Consider the following 6,000-nt stretch of genomic DNA (forward strand, 5'->3'; position numbering starts at 1 on the left):
ATTTTCTTCAATTAGTGATGAGTAGAAAGATGTCCTAGCTTTACGGAGGGCTTTTTTTATAGAGCAACAGACTCTTTTTCCAGGCTAAGTGAAGATCTTCTAAATTAGTGAGACGCCATTTCCTCTCCAACTTACGGGTTATCTGCTTTAAGCTACGAGTTTGTGAGTTATACCACGGAGTCAGACACTTCTGATTTAAAGCTCTCTTTTTCAGAGGAGCTACAGCATCCAAAGTTGTCTTCAATGAGGATGTAAAACTATTGACGAGATACTCTATCTCCCTTACAGAGTTTAGGTAGCTACTCTGCACTGTGTTGGTATATGGCATTAGAGAACATAAAGAAGGAATCATATCCTTAAACCTAGTTACAGCGCTTTCTGAAAGACTTCTAGTGTAATGAAACTTATTCCCCACTGCTGGGTAGTCCATCAGAGTAAATGTAAATGTTATTAAGAAATGATCAGACAGAAGGGAGTTTTCAGGGAATACTGTTAAGTCTTCTATTTCCATACCATAAGTCAGAACAAGATCTAAGATATGATTAAAGTGGTGGGTGGACTCATTTACTTTTTGAGCAAAGCCAATAGAGTCTAATAATAGATTAAATGCAGTGTTGAGGCTGTCATTCTCAGCATCTGTGTGGATGTTAAAATCGCCCACTATAATTATCTTATCTGAGCTAAGCACTAAGTCAGACAAAAGGTCTGAAAATTCACAGAGAAACTCACAGTAACGACCAGGTGGACGATAGATAATAACAAATAAAACTGGTTTTTGGGACTTCCAATTTGGATGGACAAGACTAAGAGACAAGCTTTCAAATGAATTAAAGCTCTGTCTGGGTTTTTGATTAATTAATAAGCTGGAATGGAAGATTGCTGCTAATCCTCCGCCCCGGCCCGTGCTACGAGCATTCTGACAGTTAGTGTGACTCGGGGGTGTTGACTCATTTAAACTAACATATTCATCCTGCTCTAACCAGGTTTCTGTTAGGCAGAATAAATCAATATGTTGATCAATTATTATATCATTTACCAACAGGGACTTAGAAGAGAGAGACCTAATGTTTAATAGACCACATTTAACTGTTTTAGTCTGTGGTGCAGTTGAAGGTGCTATATTATTTTTTCTTTTTGAATTTTTATGCTTAAATAGATTTTTGCTGGTTATTGGTGGTCTGGGAGCAGGCACCGTCTCTACGGGGATGGGGTAATGAGGTAATGAGGGGATGGCAGGGGGAGAGAAGCTGCAGAGAGGTGTGTGAGACTACAACTCTGCTTCCTGGTCCCAACCCTGGATAGTCACAGTTTGGAGGATTTAAGAAAATTGGCCAGATTTCTAGAAATGAGAGCTGCTCCATCCAAAGTGGGATGGATGCCGTCTCTCCTAACAAGACCAGGTTTTCCCCAGAAGCTTTGCCAATTATCTATGAAGCCCACCTCATTTTTTGGACACCACTCAGACAGCCAGCAATTCAAGGAGAACATGCGGCTAAACATGTCACTCCCGGTCCGATTGGGGAGGGGCCCAGAGAAAACTACAGAGTCCGACATTCCAGTAGTCCTACAATAATCCAGTATGGAGAAAAAGGTGTCGTATTCGGCTATGACTTGGTGCAATAGTGCACTGATTACAAATTCAAGTGACCTTAGATTTAGCTTTGTTTTAGATTCCTGAGAAATACTAGCCCAGTTCACAGAATTTGTTTTCATTCTATCTTTTATAATTTCCCTTATTCTTTTATCTATTTTCTGTATTATTACCATAGTCAGGCCTATGGTATTTAGTCATATACAGTCTAGGCCTAATACTCCTGAATCATACTCCAGCCCAGCAGGTGGCGACCAACCCTCAAAAATCCCCCCCCTCCCCCAAAAAAAGAAGAAGACGACGAAGAGGGACTTTTCTGTGGTCCAGCTAAATCGGACATCACTTATGAGAGAGAGAAGCAGCTAGTCCCTCGTCTGCGCGGTGAATATTCGCTTTGAAGGAGAATATATTTGTGTTGAAGGAGAAGTTTTTCAAAGGAGGAATCCACAGACTGTCAGCATGTCCGTATGCCTTTCTTTTGTTTTGCTAAAGATTTTAATCTTGTTGTTGATGATGAAATGCAATACCGTTAACTAAGGTGGTGTGTACATTGTGCAGACTTCGTTTTTTTTTCTTCAAACTGCTAGTGTTAGGTAGAATTTCTCTGCACCATCCTTCCTGTTGAGATAGCTTTATCATTTGGGTAATATCGAGCTGCTTGCTTCTTGATATTGTTTTCAAACAATCGCCATATTGCATACATGTGAATATTTGTTTGAATGAGGTATCGTTTTCACCAACCCTCGGTCTATTTGTCTGTTCATGTTAATAGGGATTTCGATTTTGTTGATGACCAAACACTTTGGAGTAAGGCCTGGGCATTAGCCCGGGCATTTGCACCTGCAAACGGTTTGTTTGTTTGATTACTCAAGGTTTGGAGACAATAAAAAACCTGCTTGAATCACCGGGTACTGTGTTTAATATTGGTAATGAGCAGTGGTGGGCACACTTCCGATAATCCGATAACAGATAATTATCGAAGATAATGTTTTCATTATCGGATTATCTTCTTAGATAACTTTAAAAACCATCATCGGACTAATTATCTTCTGATGAATTGCCGTCCGATAACTTTTAGACCGATAACGTAGTAAACCAAGCTGAACAGTGAAAAACATTTTTTTAAACTTAAAAGCAGTTGAGACCTACCTGTTAAAAGTTTCCTAATAGGTATATTGTTCTACCCTTTGCAAACAGAAGAGAGCTGTTTTCAGAAGAAACCACTCTATCCTCTGTAGGCAGAACTGGTGACCCCCCCCCCCCCCCAAAAAAAAAATTTCCTTTAACACCATACTGATATAATCGCAATATTACCCAAGTCATCCAGAGGCATACATTTTTAACTTATGGTTCAAATTTTAACCTACTCATTTTGGACAAGTTATTTAAAATTGCTGTCATGTCTGAGATTTATAAAGTGAAAATATCAGATATATGTTTTCGCTTTAAAGTAATGTGCTAATTTTAAAGAACCAATCAGTGTTTAGCAGAGGCACTTCTACCCAGAATGCTTTGTGGTCCGTGTTTGTTACAAAACCTCATGGTCAAACATGGAAATACTGGCTCATTCTTTGGGTCTTTTGTCGCTTTTGATGCTTTCAAAAGCGATTGTGTTGAAAGTCAATTTCAGCTTCTTAGTAATTGCAAATGTACCACAAAAAACACTGGAATTTATCGGTTATTGATTATCTGTAACTTCTGATACATTTTTGGATGGTTTATCTTTAGCGAAGATAACTTTTCAGTTATCTGATTATCTGTTATCGTAGTTAATTTTTTGGTTATCTGTGCCCACCACTGGTAATGAGTGTAATGTTTTTGCCTGCATTCTAGTGATATTCTGGCATCCACAGGTGCTGGTAATTCATTGTAAATCTTATTTCAGATTTTAACAGTACTTGACCCTAAAATGAGGTAATAAATGATGTGAAATGGATGGGAATTCCCCTTAAAAGCAACAGTTATAAACTGTGAATTAAACAGTCATACTGATGAGCCACACAATTGTGTTGTTGTTTTTAGCAGAAATAAACCATAAAATAGGGTAATAAATTATGTGGAATGGATAGAAATTCACCTTAAAAGCAAAGGGTTTATACTGTGAACTGAACAGTCAAGGCATAAATAATAGTGCTGTTGTTTTAACAGAAATTGACCATAAAATAGGACAATACGAGGTCTGTCCGTAAAGGTCCTTTTTAGTTTTTTCAAAAACTATATGGATTTCATTCATATGTTTTTACGTCAGATATGCTTGAACCCTCGTGCGCATGCGTGAGTTTTTCCACGCCTGTCGGTGACGTCATTCGCCTGTGAGCACTCCTTGTGGGAGGAGTCGTCCAGCCCCTCGTCGGAATTCCTTTGTCTGAGAAGTTGCTGAGAGACTGGCGCTTTGTTTGATCAAAATTTTTTCTAAACCTGTGAGACACATCGAAGTGGACACGGTTCGAAAAATTAAGCTGGTTTTCAGTGAAAATTTTAACGGCTGATGAGAAATTTTGAGGTGATTCTGTCGCTTTAAGGACTTCCCAAGGAGCGAGACGTCGTGCAGCGCTCTCAGGCAGCGTCATCAGCCTGTTTCAAGCTTAAAACCTCCACATTTCAGGCTCTGTTGATCCAGGACGTCGTGAGAGAACAGAGAAGTTTCAGAAGAAGTCGGTTTCAGCATTTTATCTGGATATTCCACTGTTAAAGGAGATTTTTTTAATGAAAGACGTGCGGGCGGATTGCAGCGTCGGCTCGCAGCCGCCGCGACGCTCCGTCACAGGAAAAACACCTCCGTTGGAAGCCTTAAGGACAAGTTGGAACATCTCCAGCTGATAAACAATTTCTCATATACTCACTCCACTGAAAGCCATCAAAAGCCGCCTGGATTTTTACAAATGGTTATCAACACGGAGGTGTTTTTCCTGTGCCGCCGCGTCGGCTGCGTCCCGACGCGCGGACCCGTCCGCACGTCTTTCATTAAAAAAATCTCCTTTAACAGTGGAATATCCGGATAAAATGCTGAAACCGACTTCATCTGAAACGTCTCTGTTATCTCACGACGTCCTGGATCAATAGAGCCTGAAATGTGGAGGTTTTAAGCTTGAAACAGGCTGATGACGCTGCCTGAGAGCGCTGCGCAACGTCTCGCACCGTGAAAAGTCCTTAAAGCGACAGAATCACCTCAAAATCTCTCATCAGCTGTTAAAATTTTCACTGAAAACCAGCTTAATTTTTCGAACCGTGTCCACTTTGATGTGTCTCACAGGTTTAGAAAAAATTTTGATCAAACAACGCGCCAGTCTCTCAGCAACTTCTCAGACAAAGGAATTCCGACGAGGGGCTGGACGACTCCTCCCACAAGGAGTGCTCACAGGCGAATGACGTCACCGACAGGCGTGGAAAAACTCACGCATGCACACGAGGGTTCAAGCATGTCTGACGTAAAAACATATGAATGAAATCCATATAGTTTTTGAAAAAAATAAAAAGGACCTATACTTTACGGACAGCCCTCGTAAATGCTGTGGAATGGATAGTATTTCACTTAAAAAGCAACAGGATTACATTGTGAATTGTACAGCTATACCATGAGCCTATATACAATTTCACCGTTATTTTAACCCCTTAACGCCTGTTGTCGCATACGAGGGCTGTCAATAAAGTTACGGTCCTTTTTATTTTTTTCAAAAACTATATGGATTTCATTCATATGTTTTTACGTCAGACATGCTTGAACCTTCGTGCGCATGCGTGAGTTTTTCCACGCCTGTCGGTGACGTCATTCGCCTGTGAGCACTCCTTGTGGGAGGAGTCGTCCAGCCCCTCGTCGGAATTCCTTTGTCTGAGAAGTTGCTGAGAGACTGGCGCTTTGTTTGATCAAAATTTTTTCTAAACCTGTGAGACACATCGAAGTGGACACGGTTCGAAAAATTAAGCTGGTTTTCAGTGAAAATTTTAACGGCTGATGAGAGATTTTGAGGTGATTCTGTCGCTTTAAGGACTTTTCACGGTGCGAGACGTCGCGCTGCGCTCTCAGGCGGCGTCATCAGCCTGTTTCAAGCTGAAAACCTCCACATTTCAGGCTCTATTGATCCAGGACGTCGTGAGAGAACAGAGAAGTTTCAGAAGAAGTCGGTTTCAGCATTTTATCCGGATATTCCACTGTTAAAGGAGATTTTTTTAATGAAAGACGTGCGGACGGGTCCGCGCGTCGGGACGCAGCCGCCGCGACGCTCCGCCACAGGAAAAACACCTCTGTTGAAAGCCTTAAGGACAAGTTGGAACATGTCCTGCCTGTTAAACAATTTCTCATATACTCACTCCACTGAAAGCCATCAAAAGCCGCCTGGATTTTACAAATGGTTATCAACACGGAGGTGTTTCTCCTGTGCCGCCGCACCGCGTCGGCTGCGTCCCGACGC

The sequence above is a fragment of the Thalassophryne amazonica genome, chromosome 15 (genome assembly GCF_902500255.1).
Source record: "Thalassophryne amazonica chromosome 15, fThaAma1.1, whole genome shotgun sequence".
Lineage (NCBI taxonomy): Eukaryota > Metazoa > Chordata > Actinopteri > Batrachoidiformes > Batrachoididae > Thalassophryne > Thalassophryne amazonica.